The 15,382-nt window shown below is 42.6% G+C and overlaps 1 protein-coding gene across 3 annotated transcripts in view; it reads left to right on the top strand.

The window, feature by feature from the left end:
* ETV6 (ETS variant transcription factor 6) overlaps positions 1-15,382 on the top strand; it is a 165,045-nt gene that overhangs the window by 139,034 nt on the left and 10,629 nt on the right. The window lies entirely within an intron of this gene.

Below are 15,382 nucleotides of genomic sequence, written 5' to 3'. Positions count from 1 at the left end.
TAGTATATACAGAACCACCCCCTATCATTCCCCTCCAATACAGTACTCCACTAGACATCCAGCTCTTTCCTCGGAGCCTCTTGGGAAGGCTACCACTTTCATGGGCAAAATTTTTAAGGAATATTGCTTGTGGACCATAGAAGAGATGGTCAGGATTGTCCCACTCACAATGGGGTTTGATCCTGCAAAATACTGAAGAACTTCTGGAAGGTGATTTGAGTGGGAATTGGAGGCACTCTGCATCATCTAGGGAGTGCTGAGCATGTTGTAGGATCAGGCCCAATCTTGAGAGGTGGTCACTCTGGCTCTCCTCAGAGAGAGCTACTTTGTAGGCCTCTCTGCTGTACCTCATTACTAGCACTGTCCCTTTTTACAGATTCAAATTTACCTCCATCCCACACAAACCTCAGGCATTGTCTCACTTTTGTTATCGTAAATAATTGACATCACATCTGCTGAATCAGGAAACTGAGGTTACAGAAAATGTTTTTTGTGCATAAAAGAGAACTGTAAATAGATCGGGTGGGGGGAAATCCAGCCGCTTTAGAAATATATGCTGAATGCCCCAAATAACCAAGTGAAGAGGACATTCCACACATTTATGCTAACAAAACTTACTTCAGAAAATAAATGTCAGATTTGCAATGTCTAGGCCCAGTCAGGGGCACAGGCTTGTATTTGGTCTCAGACCTCCAAGTTGTCCCTCATTTTAAGGCCTCACTCAGTCCTAAAGTTCCTTGCAACAGATCTGGGGGCCTCTTCACTTTTATTGTTAATAATTATTTACCTCAGAAACAAGGAATCATTTAATTTTAAGGTCAAAAGGTGCCATTATGATAATCTAATCTAGTACATAACGCAGACGGTAGACTCTCACCCTGTTGAAAGAGAAGTTGTAGAGTCATTTACATTACTGGAATGAATCCCACCGTATTTTAAGTTTCCTGCCTGAATGACTTTCTTATATGTCTTCTTTTGGGTGTCATCATATATTGGGTCTCACATATGGCCTGTAGCAAGTTGACTTGGTGTACATTACTTGGTGTAATGTCAGAGCAGGCACTCTGCTGGGGACATTATCTTAGCACTCTACCTTCCTGGAGACTTTAGGCTGTGCAATGGGGTGAGGGAAATCTTAAGGTTTGGTTTGGGTTTGTTTGTTTAAATACTGTGCATTCTCTAAAATAGTTTTTAAGTTCTAAAATAAGATACAGTAAAACTTTAGAAAAGTCTGTAATGTTTTAAAATAAAACAAAATTCCCCATACTACAGTCAGCCAACTCCGGTCTCATATAGGCTCTGTGATGGGTGTGATATCTCCAAAAGAAAGCATGTTGGGCATTGCAACAATCGTCAGCACTGGTGTTGTGTATTTTGCTCTTTACCCAATAAAGGAACTACCTGGGTACAATGAGGTCCAAATAACCATGTTTATGATTATATACAACATGCAAGGCCTAGCTATGTATCTACTGTGATGCTCTGGCAGAGTTTGGATAGTTTCTGAAACACAGTGAGGGCCACTGCAGGACTCACAAACTCTTTACAGTGGGTACTTCTGAATTCCTGTTCACCACAGTCAGATACTACTCAGTGCAAAAGCACAAATGGCCTGAGGTTATGCCTATGGAAGTCAAAGGAAGTAAATTTCACTATTAATTTTAATGAGAGCATCACTGGGCCCCTAAGCAGGAAAATGTTCTCGTAATAATGTGCTCCTTCTATCTGTCTGGAGTACTTGATATAAAGTCTTTTAATTTTGAACGCAATCTGTTTCTATGTCACGATTAACCCCTTACGTCAAGATTAACCCCTTAACGGTTTGAGTTTCCCTCTCTTCGTAATACTACTAGTGTCAGGTTAGATGCTTGGTATTTTGAGAGATATGCTGCTTTGACTTAACAAAAGAACCTTCAGAATTATAATAATAATATCACCTAACTTTTATATGGCACTCTTCTTCACTAGATTGCAAAGCACTTTACAGAGGAGGTTGATATCTATTTGATTCTATATAGTTTTTTTTACTACACTCATCACCATAGTATCTGAGCACCTTTCTACAGATGAGGAAACTGAGGCAAAGAAAGGTGGAGTGACTTACCCAAGGCCACCCAGCAGGCTTAGTAGCAGAGCTGGGAATAGAACCATGGGTCCCAATGCAGTGCCTTATCCACTAGGCCACAATGCCTTCCCAGTATATACTCCCGAAAGCAACACAGAAGAACTAAAAACACTCCAGAAAGCCATCCTAAATCCTTAGTGTTGTGAATAAGTTAGTGAACAAAGGAGAGTCTTCTCAACTGTTCACAAATAGATAAGGGCCTTTTCACTGCATAACATGAAAAAAGGGCAAACAGAATCAGAAGGGGTAGAGTTGACCCATGGTGACTGTCTAGGCAAACATGGCATTTTTGCCTGGAGAAATGGATTTTGCAGGTGATCATTGTGTCCCTGTATGCACAGGTGGAAGAATCCATTACCCCTGTGTGATGGTGCTAGTGCAGAAAAAATGTCTGTGCAGGTGTGAGCATGCTCTGTGCCCACAAGTGGCGGCTGGGAGTCTGCAAATGAGTCTGTTAAAATAGAGACCTCTCTAAAAAAAAGTCATCCCTAAAATAGAAACATTTAAATTTTAAAATATCAGAGGCCAAATTCTATCCTGGCTTACACCCTCCCATTACTGTGAGATTGCAAAAGGTGGGAATCAGAGCAGAATTTCGCCCTAAACCCTCCTCACTTAAAATTTAACACCCCCTCTTCCCCTAAAAAGGAAAAACCTACACACAGTTATTTGTTGCTGAAACTACACACAGTTATTTGTTGTTGTGCCTATGGGAGACACAATGTCTATGATGGGAGCATGGGCTACTGCAGGGTAAAATCCTGGCACTCTTGAAGTCAATGGGACTTGTGTTATTAACATCAACACCAAGATTTTACCCCTAGTACCTACTAAATTAGTGCACAGCATGCACTCTCTGCATCTGCCCAGGGCCTGCTCAACTGGCTGGTGCAGATGAACATAAGAATGGCCATACTGGACTAGACCGGTGGTCTATGTGTGGCTAGAATCAGATACTTAAGAGGAAGATGCAAGAAACCTTGCAATATAAATTGTGTAATAATTGGCCCACAGGGTCAATTAGAGGTTGGCTTATACCCTGAAACATCCCTCATGGTTCATGTGGATGTGCCTATTATCTGTATAAATGTCCATTGCCGCTCCCGAACCCCTTTGGGGAGCCTTGAGTCACTGCAGAGCACCTTTGAGCAGTCCATGAGCTCCCAGTGTTGTTGTTTTGGGGAGTGACTGTCTTTTGCTATAGCAGCTCTTCAGGGAAGAAAAGTTAGTTAATTAATCCATAGCACAAACCCCACCACATGAAGTTCACCCTTACCTCTGAGCTTGAAATTTTGGAAGGAGGTGATGACATCCCTTTACCATAGTTTTTCCACAGCTCCTCTGTAGTATAACTGAGAATTAGGAAATATCGTTTCTATGAGAGGGGGTGTGTGATCGAGGGTATCAGGAAGCAGTCTTATAACTTATAATTAGATGTTTTTGGACCATCATCATGGACCCAACAACTTGCTGTAGTTTTGGCCACCACGGGAACTTCATGATAAACTCTGGACTGTGGAAGGCTGCCTGACCGTATACAGCAAGAGAGGTACATCGATTTGTGCAGATAGTTTAAAACCATGCTGTGTATTGATATTCAAGCTCTGAGTGGGGTGGGCTTCAGCGTCTGAGCTGCAACTTCAAAGCGTTGTCTACAAAGTTATTTTTAGAGCACTAGTGTGAGCCCTGCTAGCACAAGTTTGTCCATCCAGGCAGGGAGACCTGCTCCCGTTTGGTCCAAAATGCTGTGTAGACATACACTATTGGCATGCAGTACCTTAGCAACTGGCCTCTATTTAGTTTCATGGACTGACTAGTGTGTTTCTCCCTTTCCAGGAGTCTGAGGACAAGCAGCGTTATGTGTAAGCTGCTGAGAGGCACGTCTTCCACCACAGCAGTGTGTTAGATCACTGCAACTGAATAGTGTAGTAATTCTTTTATAATAGCTGCCAGGATCTATACTCTGCCAAAGCCATGAGAGTGGGTTCTACTCCCAGCTGTGATTTGTAATCTCTGCCTCGGTTTCCTCATCTGTAAAATGAGGATAATGCTTATCTCACAGAGTTGGTGGAAGGCACCTTCACTAACCAACCTGTGTGCTTGCTGAGGGAGAAATTTAGTTTAGTGGAGAAGGCCAGCGCATGGGTTATGCACGACTCATATTCCACTTAAGTCTACAAAATAGAACTTAAGATGTGCATAAACCATGTGCTAGTCCTCTGCAAAAGGATGAATTTCACCTGGAAGTTCAGTAAGGAACTGATTTCCTATCCCTTTATATTCCTCGAAGGGGGTTTATAAACAGTAATTTTAAAAAATAAACAACCACCAATTGACCGTATATCTTTTAAGAAAGTTTGAGCTTAAGGTTTGAGCTGTAAACCCATGAATGTTGATTTTTTAACTTTTACGATGAACTGAAAAGCTTATTTTAAAAAAATGAGAAAAAGAAATTAAACTGATTAAGATCCCAGATCAGTGTAGGCTTAAACATTGCAGATAACACATTTCAAAAAGAAAAGAGCTGGTAATCAGTTCTTCTTTAACTTACCTGCCAAGACTTGGGTTCAGGAAGTCTCTGTTTTCTCTCTTAGGCCTCATTTACACACATATTTTGTACCAGTCTAAATATGTCAATTAGGGGCTGATTTTTTTACTTAACTAGTTAACTGGTACAACACCCCTAGTGTGGACAAGTCATACTGGTACAAAAGTGCCTTATACCAGTAGAGCTCATTCCCCTTTCTGTACAGGACATAGCCTCATAGAGCTTATTCTACACTACCGCGGTAAGTCGACCTATGCTACGCAACTCCAGCTACGTGAAGAATGTAGAATCATGGGCTCAGGTCACAGCAGATGTAAAGCTTTTCAGTTCCCCTTTCAGTAATGACTTGTCTACATGGGGAAGACCAACTGACATAACTATTCCAGAATAACTCCCTTGTGTGGACACTGTTCTGGAATGAAAGTGATTTTATTCTGGAATAATTACTCTGCTTTCTGAATGAAGTAGCAGTCGCTGTTATTTTGCAATAAAGTGTCCATGCAGGGAGATATCGCAGGATAATTATGCTGGAATAAGTTTCAGAGTAACAGCCGTGTTAGTCTGTATTCGCAAAAAGAAAAGGAGTACTTGTGGCACCTTAGAGACTAACCAATTTATCTGAGCATCGGATGCATCCGATGAAGTGAGCTGTAGCTCACGAAAGCTTATGCTCAAATAAATTGGTTAGTCTATGCTGGAATAGCTATTCTAGTCAGTTTCCCTGTGAAGACAAGCCTTCAGACTCTCCATTCAATTATGTATTTAGCTGTCAGATATGATTGCTGCTCCTCCCTTCTCCAGCTCACCTTGCTGCTGAGCAAGTGAAAGTGTTAACTTCATTGTGCAAACTGAGCTGCTAGACAGTGAACTGTCTTGCAAGCTGCAACTCACTGATCTTCCCTTCTTTGCAAGAGAGAAATGTTGACAGCTCAAGCTATTCAGATTTGACTCTGCAATCTGTACCCTTATCTACATGGGGGACATTTCTGAAAAAAACTACTTACAGTTGTACCAGTGTAGCAAAGTGGGAGCCTGACTGCACGCAGGGCTTTGGCCGTCAAAACAATTTTCAGCACTGTGTTGATTAGATTTCCTCCCAGCAGAGTTAGACAGCCCAGTACTGAGAATGGTGTCAGCAGCTAGTGTTTACACTAAGACTTTGTCTTCACTGCCAAAAGAGGTGTATTGTTTTTTACCTCAGGGGTAATTAACTTTCCTGAGCTATCCTGAGGAAAAACATAGTGAAGACCAGACACTGCAGTTTTACTGTGAGGTAAATTGTGAGGTTAACAGCCTTATGTCCCATCCATGGTTAACCTCATTAAAATTACCTCACCTAAAACTGAAGTGCCTTATCTTCACTTTGTTTTTAACCTCAAGATACCTCGCATGTGTTAGTTACCCTCAAGTAAAAAATACCCCCTTTTTAGCAGTGAAAACAATGCCTACCAGACTCCTAATGTTGCTAACACCACTGCAGCTGGATCACTTTTATCAAGGACGTGGCCTGTGATTCTTTCCCCTCAACTGTGCCATCCAATGAAAAGATCATTGGTCTTGTGTAAATACTTGCCATTGCAATTATAGACTTAAGAACCTGGTTCTGAGGGCAGGTCTACAGTACAAACTTGCACCGATGCAGCTGCACCGGTGTAGCACTTCTGGTGAAGATGCTCTCAGCTGATGGGAGATCTCCTGTTGGCTTAATGACTCTGCCTCCACAAGAGGTGGTAGCTATGTCAATGGGAGTAGCTCTCTGGGGTTAGCACTGTCTACACAGGGGATTACGGTCGGATTAACTACATCGCTTAGGGGTGTGGATTTTTCATACCCCTGAGCAACAGTTATACCGAAGTAAGTGTGTCGTGTAGACCTGGCCTCATTTACACTGTGGCTCCTTTACACTGTAATTTACACACACTGTAAGGGCTGGTCTACACTGAGAGCTTACATCTGCATAGCTACATCTGTCAGGGATGTACAAAATCCATATCCCTGAAAGACAAAGCTATGCAGACCTAATCCCCGGTGTATACAGCACTAGGTTGATGGACGAATTGTTCCATCGACCTAGCTACCACCTCTCGGGGAGGTGGATTACTTACACTGATGGAGAACCTCTCCCATCAGCATAGGTATCATCTACACTAAAGCACTACAGAGGCATAGCTGCAGCTGTGTCACTGTAACAGTTTAAGTATAGACATACCTTAAGGCCCCTTTGCACAGCCAGAGTGATGTGAATGAGGCCATAAGGCCAGGTCTTCATGGGAAATTTTTTTCCATATAACCTAGTGTGTGAATTTAAACAGATATAGTTATATAAGTATAACCCCTGTGTCGATGCTCTTATTTCCGTTTAAGAGTGTCTTTTTTCAGTTCAGCTTTTGTCACTTGACAAATGAATAGGAATTGCTTGTTGTTTGATTTCATCTGCAGTAGCATCCTGCAGCTGGTCAGCCTTTGTCCTAACCCTGTAATTATAGGGTCCACAGATTACATTATGGGCCTGTTTTGCTGAGATCGGAAGCCAGAAGCGACAATAGTTTTGAAAGGCAATAGTATTTTTGTATCTTCAGCATCTCTCATTCTACTGTGCTTCAGGGCCTAGGTGCTATGGTGACTAGCACTCCGTAAATACCATAGCTAGACAGATGGGATAAGTAGGTTGTAAGTGTCTTCCATCCCCATTGAAGTCAGCTGGGTGGCAAACCCTTCACAGGAAGCGTTCAGTACCTCACAGCGATCTAGCCCCCTAGACTGGACATTGTGCACGCCTGGGCTAGATTCACTTCAGTAACTCAGGCCTTGTCAGTAGTTAACACCCCTGTGTGGACACACTTATTTGATTTAGGCTTTGTCTACACTAGCACTTTTGTCTGCAAACACCCCTGACTGACATAAGTTTCACCGACAAACACGCCTGTGTGGACAGCGATATGTCCGTGGGAGACGCTCTCCCTCCAACGTAGCTGGGGGAGGGTTGAATTATGCCAGCAGGAGAGAGCTCTCTGCCACCATCATAGAGCAGCTACAGAGGAGACCTTACAAAGGCACAGCTGCAGTGGTACAACTGTGCCACTGTGTGGTCCGTAGTGTAGACATAGCCTTAGAAGTGGCTTAGGTTTAATAAACTTAAACTAAACTGAAATAAACTTGGTTTAAACCAGAATAAAAATGTTTGCACCAGTTGAATTAAATTGGTTTCAATTCATACCTGTAGTTAAACTGCATATGGCTAAGGCCTCAAAGCCTTCATGTTGTATCCCTCTGTGTTGGGGGGTGTCAGCTGCGCCCCATGAGGGGATTAACCCCCTGCTGAGAGTCAGGGAGTATTTCTACTGTCATTCTCCGCAAGGGTTCTGCCAGGGGAGGGTATATGTAATTTACTGCATCCTCTCTTCCAGGAGGGACTTCCAGGGGATGAGGTGGATCAGCACAGCCCTGGCTATGCTCACTCTGTAGAGAGCTCCAGGCTTTCTGGTGGAGAGGGACTGAGTGCCTTGTGCTGTTGCAATCCCTCCAGCTGAATTTTCCATGGTTGTGAATCTGCAGGTCAGGTTACTACTGGAGAGAACCCAGAGGTAAATAGGGCCCCTAGTCTAAAACACTGGAGCTTTTTGCACTGTACAGTCAAAAGCACAACCATTGTTGGGAGGGTTCTCTTCTACAGTGAAGTTGCCCTCGCTTTCTCACTCTTCTGACATACTTTTAATCTTGAAGAGTCTTTGTCCTGTAATCCTTTCTTGTACTACATTTGGCTATTGAGCCACTTTCAGGGTTTCCTGATGTTGAATAAGATTGGGTCATACTGAGCATTTGGGGGAGAACTTTCATTTTGCCCAGGAATATTCCAGCAGGTTTGGATTGAATCCCACTCTTTCTTAGTCCCTGCCCCTTTTTCCCATGAGAAGAGGTGACAAAAAGCCATGAGAGATCTGAGGGAGATTTCTTTAGGGACTAAGTTAAAATAAGTGTTTTAGGGGGGGAGGAAAGAGCACCTGACATCTATACTGGAAATACCTGTTTGATGTGGGCACTGTGACTTGTAGGAAGTGCTTTGCCTTCAGTGTGCTTGTTAGAATGTGAATTCCTTTGTTGCAGCAAGACAAACAACAGAGACCAGAGCAGCAGTTGCATTTCTGCTGTTTGTTTCATCTTCGATGCCTCGTGGGTGTGAGTTTCAGTTACCACGTTTCCCAGTTCCTGGCGCACTTCTTACACAGCTCTGATTTTGAGGTCTCTCCCATCTTTCCACAAACACAATACGGTAACTCCTCACTTAAAGTCGTCCTGGTTAACGTTGGTTCATTGTTACGTTGCTGATCAATGAGGGAACATGCTCGTTTAAAGTTGTGCAATGCTCCCTTGTAACGTTGTTTGGCAGCCGCCTGCTTTGTCCACTGCTTGCAGGAAGAGCAGCCCCTTGCAGCTAGCTGTGGGGCTTGGAACCAGGGTGGACCGGCAGCTCCCTATCAGCTCCCCGCTCCCCTAAGTTCCCTGTGCGGCAGCCGCCCAGCAGGCTACCAATTGCCGGCAGTTCAGCTGTCCCTCCCCCCACTGCCATGTGCTGCTCCTCTCCTCTGCCTTAGAGCTGCTCCCCGAACCTCCTGCTTGTGCGGGGGGAGGGGAGGAAGAGGGAGGCTAATGTCAGGGTGTTCCCCCTCCCTCCTGCTCCTGCACCCCGCTTACCCCATCTCCATACACACACACACACAGAGTGTGTCTCTCTTTGCCATGTTGTCTCCCCTCCCGCTGTTCATGCTTCCTTGTAGAGTGTGAGGCTACATTAACAACGAGTTAACCCTTGAGGGCTCAGCCGAGTGCTAGTTCATCATTTAGCAGTAAGGCATTCCCTGGGAAATAGCCCACCCTCTGACTTCACCACCTCAACCAAGCTTCACAATCATCATCGCTTTGTAGCAGTATTAAATTGTTTGTTTAAAACTTATTCTCTGTGTGTGTGTGTATATATATATATATGTGTACACACACACACACAAAAACTATAGTCTTTTGCCTGCCAAAAAAAAAAAAATTTTCCCTGGAACCTAACCCCCACCATTTACATTAATTCTTATGGGAAAATTGGATTCGCATAACATCATTTCATTTAAAGTCGCATTTTTTAGGAACATAACTACAACATTAAGTGAATGCATCCGATGAAGTGAGCTGTAGCTCACGAAAGCTTATGCTCAAATAAATTGGTTAGTCTCTAAGGTGCCACAAGTCCTCCTTTTCTTTTTGCGAATACAGACTAACACGGCTGCTACTCTGAAACCTGTTAAGTGGGGAGTTACTGTACAAAGGCCAAACGCCTTTGAGCCTCCCACCCCCACGTTCCCATTCCCAGCAGGATGAGCCCAGACTTCCTCTTCTCTGTTCCCTCCCCAGCCCTACCCTCATGACTGCGCACAGCACAGTTCCAGATTCTAGTCTCTCTCCTGAGTATGTCACCTTGTATCTGGGTGCAAGACAAAAGCCATGTAAGGCCTGTTGTATTACAAAATCTGGCAACCTTCTCCTCAGCTTTGATTTTACTGAACTGCATAAATAGTTGTCTGTCAAGCCTGTGTAGACTCTCTCTCTCACACACACACACACACTCTCTCTCTCTCTCTCTCCCTCCTCTACAGAGGGTGAGAAAGGATGATTCCTTTTTGACTTCCCTCCTCCCCTCAATAATTATCTTACACCCTGAAGCATGATATTAGATTATCTTAGCTGACATAGCAACAGATGGTTTTTAATGGTCACGAAATTAGACAGCCCTTTTGAAAATCCAGTTTAAGTATTTGTCTTAATGTAGCAGTAAGCCTCACAGTAGAATTTCCCTTTTTGTTCTAAAAGTTTCTGTAACTGGGTTGAGCAACAACCATGCATTAGCCTTGGTTGTGGACAGAGGTTTGTGTGTGGATGTAAACTGTAAACAAATGTGCTTGCCCACAAGCTATCATTTTGTTAGAGAAATTATGGAAATCTGGGGCAGATCCTGAGCTGATATAAATTATCGTAGCTCCATTTAAGTAAAAAAATAGATTATGCCAGAGAAACTTTGGACTAATCTATACAGCAAGGGACAGACTTTAGCTGGTATATATTGTCATAGCTCCATTGACTCCTTGACTAAATTTCTCTGGCATGATCTATTTTTCTATAAAGCCCTTGGACTTCCATGTGAGTGATTGATCTGTACTAAACAAATTTATATAATGCTCTGCAGTGTGAGATATTGGTGGAAATAGTAATATTTCTCTTTAACCAAAGGAAGAGGTTTTCAGCAGTGGATACTCAGTGCGTAAGAGAGAGAGAGCTCGGTTTCTTGGCCATGGGACCTACCCATGGGACCCATCAGAGTGACTCCCTTACTTATCTCCAGTGAAATATCATATAACCTAGTGAAAATCTATACTCTATGCATCCAAGAATCTTAGCCTGGTTACTAGCAGTGTTACGTGTTCCGGCAATGGATATATTTAAGAGTGACCTAGTTATTGTGACATCAAGGTCATTGGTCAGATATGCTACCATTTGAGGAATTCACACAAAAGTCCCTTTCCAATATCATACGTTACAACCTTCAACCCCGAGTGTTCTCTGGTCAAAGCTGACCATACATTCAGAATGCACAAGTTGCCATGACGCTCAAGTTTTAGGTACAAGATGAACACTTATTGCAAATCTAAGGGAGACTAGCTGGCATTGCTATCAGCTCTTAATAGATTTTAGGAGCAGTTTACATCTCACAACTCATTCATGCATATATCCAGAAATACATACAGGCAGAGATATAGCTAGATAATATTACAACTGTACAGAGAGCTATAGTCTACTTCTGTACTTCAACAATGGCTTCCATTTGAGGAGCTACAAACATTAATTAATTAAACTTACAAGGCAGGGAAATATTATCATCCCCATATTGCAGATGTGAATAATGAGGCAACAGATAGGATAGGTGACTTGCTGAGGGTCACAATGGAAGTCTATGGCAGAACTATGAACAGAACTCCGATCAAGAGAATATATGTGGTACAAAGCTTTTACTGGGATTGCTACAATAAGCCTGTGTGGCAGAGCCATGGGTGAGCTATGTAAATCATTCTAAGCCGTTCCCAGTTAAACACTTTATACTATGACATCATTTTTAATGCCACTTGTACAGAAAAGCACTTTTGGAGAAATGTTATAGATTTTATAAAAATAAACCATGGTCATATAACTCCATCTGTAAAGCTAGTTTGTCTTAATTACCCTGGTAATTACCTGATTTCTTAATTACCTTGCCATGTAGTTCAGAAGGACGGGAGAGTTAAAAACCTTCTTTGAGGCCCAGTCCTTTGTATTTAAGACAATGGAGTTTCCCCCTTAACTTCAATGGAAGCAAGTGTTGGCCATATATGTTTATTCATATAAAAGAGAAGAAATTAGAAAGCAAAACTGTGCCAACATACCACTTGTTAGCCTACTATCATACATCCCATAAATGAAAGATGTATATAATCAATGCTGTTCAAGATACCTGAAGTCTGTGCCCACTCAAAATTATTCGGAAAATAGAAGTGCCCAGTAGCAGAAATTCTAAAGGACACAAAAAGGTAAACCAAGGTTATATGTAAAAGTTTGGGTCAGCCAAAGGTCAACAGAGTCATATAAATGTTAATCATAAGGTCTGTAATCAGAGTCTGTCAAAGCAGAGAAGTGGTAATGTACTGCACACTCATTCCGGTGCATGTGCCCTATCCCAATCTTCTTGAAAAGGACAAAACAGACTGAAATAATCCCAGCATATTGGATTCAGGGATAAAGGTTTTGCCTCTTCAGTAATTCTTGCAACAGTGTAGATTATTCCACTCTAGTATATGACTAAGAAAAGAGTACTTCGCTGTACAGCTTCAGGGTAGAATTTTCAGAAGTGCTGAATGTGATCTAAGTTCACTTCCATTGACTTCAGTGGGAGCAGAGTTAGGCCAATGCCGAGTCTAGCCTCAGCATGCGCCACTAGCTACTACATTTTCGAAAGCTTCCTGTTAGGCGCAGGTGTATTTTCATCCTGCAATACATGTGCATACATTTCCGTTAGTGTAAAAGGGACTATGCAGGTTGCATTGCTAAACATACCACAGCCCATATAGAAAAAAAAACTGGTAGTTCACAGGGTGGAACATTATATTCATGAATGATCAAACAAGGTGAAAACAATGCTCTGGAAGATGAGGGCCAGGAGGGGAGTGGAAGAAACGGAGAGAAGAAACAAGGTGGGGGAGGGAGATTTTTTTTTAGATTAGGATTCCTGTATTTTAACATTTGTTTTGCCATAGTGCCTTCCACTGAAAGAGCTCAACGTTTTTCATAAATAGTAATAAATTATCTGTCTCTTTAGGTACTTACATGGCCCTCCATTGTTTTATGAACAAGCACCTCCCAAATAATTACCAAAACCAAACAAAGTCAAAAACAGAATTTTCCTTCCTTCATTGCCTGCAGGAGAAAACTGGAATAGGCAGTTTAATTTACTGACATGTAAAAAAAAATTGTAAATGTAAGAGGGTGAGGCTGGCATGTGAAGCGATTTTGACAACAAAGGTACTTGATGAACTGGATTCTGTGATCCGTTCATGAGTGGAAGGATCGTGCAGTAGTTATGGTGCTAACCTAGGATTTGAGCAGCTAAGATTCAATTCTCTGCTCAGCCACAGACTTCCTCTATGACCTCCCGGAAGTCACTTAAGATGGGATCCACAAAGGGAATGAAGCATTGCACATTGAGCATTTTGGCGCCTAGAAAAATCACAGGAACAACACTGATCCACACAACACTGATCCATCTACGCTCCCTAGACAATGAATGGGCGGAGATAGGTGCCTTAGCATGCTCTCCACAACGCCAGCATAGTAGGCAGGCTAAGCCAGCCAGTGGGAAATGACAGGTGTGGCTTAAGCCCTGGATCTCTCTTGGAGTTAGGCACCTAAATCCAGGCTGCAGAGAGGCGCCTATTTCTGTTTAGCGATCCATGAACGGGAACCAGCAACCTGGCAGCTTAGGCGCCTATGGTGTTTCTTACCAGAATGAGTTAGGAACCTGCCTCACGCCACACAAAACAGTCAGAGGAGGAGGCAGTAAGTATCTTTGTGGATAGAGGCCTTAGTCTGTCTGTGCCTCAGTTGTCCATCTGTAAAAATAGGAATAATAGCACTGCCCTGCCTCACGGGGGAATGCAAGGGTAAATATGTTAAAGATTGTGAGGTGGTCAGATACTACAGTGATGGATCCCATTTAAGTATCATATTTGTGAATGCTGGGAGGCCTGCAGCTTGCTCTTACCTCCAGTGAGAGCGAGTTTCAGAGGTCCATGTTATGCAAAACAGAGCATGCTAGTTGCTATGTGTGGGAAATTAGGAAAAACCCTTTACGGTTTTTTCCCCTCTGAAATTTTCTGGAAAAATACTCCAGTTTTTAATGAAAAATGGAATTATTGTTTTTAATCAAACACTAGAAAATTTCAAATGGAATGAAGAATTTTCTGCTAATAAAAATTAATCATATTTTTTTAAAAAGCTATTTTCCACCCAAAAAAAAACCTTGGATGGAAAATTTTCAACCACCTCTGCCCCACATTTACAAGTCTCGTTGTAGCAGTCAGCATGCTAGGTTGCATCGTTCTAGTGCTAAGTACCAGTTCTGGAAGGCATGGTCACAGCGGGAGAGTCAACCTCTCAGGCAGGGCCAATCCCATGGAGGGCAGACAGACCTTGAATTGAATGCTGTATTTAGTGAAGAGAGAGGCGCAGCAAGGTGCTGTGCTTGTGGGGACTAGTTTTGCTAAGTAGCTGCTGCCATTGGTGTGAAACGTAGCTAGTTCTGAGTGCATGGCTTTGTTCCTCACAGCATCCCTTATGAGGCAGGTTACAGAGGGTGCACCAGCAACGTTAATTCCAGTTTTAGAGCTAGTACAGGTTTCGGAGATGTTCCCTACATTTCTAAAATGGGAAATACTACTAAAATACCTCTAGACATTTTAACATAACTCACATGTATTAGTAATACCCCCATTTTAAGTTCTCCCACTCTGCATATTATGATAGTCATCCCCATTTTAACAGACGGTGAAAGTAACCAAGGCAAAGAGGAGTAGGGTGACATGCTGAAATGAGCCACTGGTAGCACTGGGTCTAGAACTCAGCTCTCTTGATGCCTCATTCTGTGTTTTAACCATTTGGCCATGTGGACTCTCATTGGTTTGTTGGTGAAGACGTGCTTTTCTTTTGCCTTCATGATAAAAGGCAAATATGAGGCCATCTTAGGGTTCTGCCTGCACTCTTGTGGTTTATGATATCAGCAGGACCATCCAGGGAACTGTGAATCCATAATTCACAGTTGCTTGTTATCATGCTGTACGTGTGCGCCACATACACATCTCAAGGAACAAGGGGGAGCAGCTCAGCCTCCTGGCTTCTTCTGCCACAAGAGACTGCCTCGAAACATCAAGCTAAAACCTAAATATCTGTTAGTGACTTAAGGAGTGTTTGCCAGGAGCGAATTTTAATTCAATTGTCCAAATAGAAGGTATTTAACCTCTTGCTAGATCTCACATAATTACAGTACTTTGGTTTTCTTTCCAGTTGCTTGTTTTTTTCAAAAGCACATTTAGAACTGGTGAAAGGTGTCAGCTTTATAATATAGAACACCAAAACCTTCTGTTATA

The sequence above is a fragment of the Chelonia mydas genome, chromosome 1 (assembly GCF_015237465.2).
Source record: "Chelonia mydas isolate rCheMyd1 chromosome 1, rCheMyd1.pri.v2, whole genome shotgun sequence".
In the NCBI taxonomy this organism is placed as follows: domain Eukaryota; kingdom Metazoa; phylum Chordata; order Testudines; family Cheloniidae; genus Chelonia; species Chelonia mydas.
Note: the sequence above shows the minus strand (reverse complement) of the source record. Positions and strands in the feature narration are given on the sequence as shown.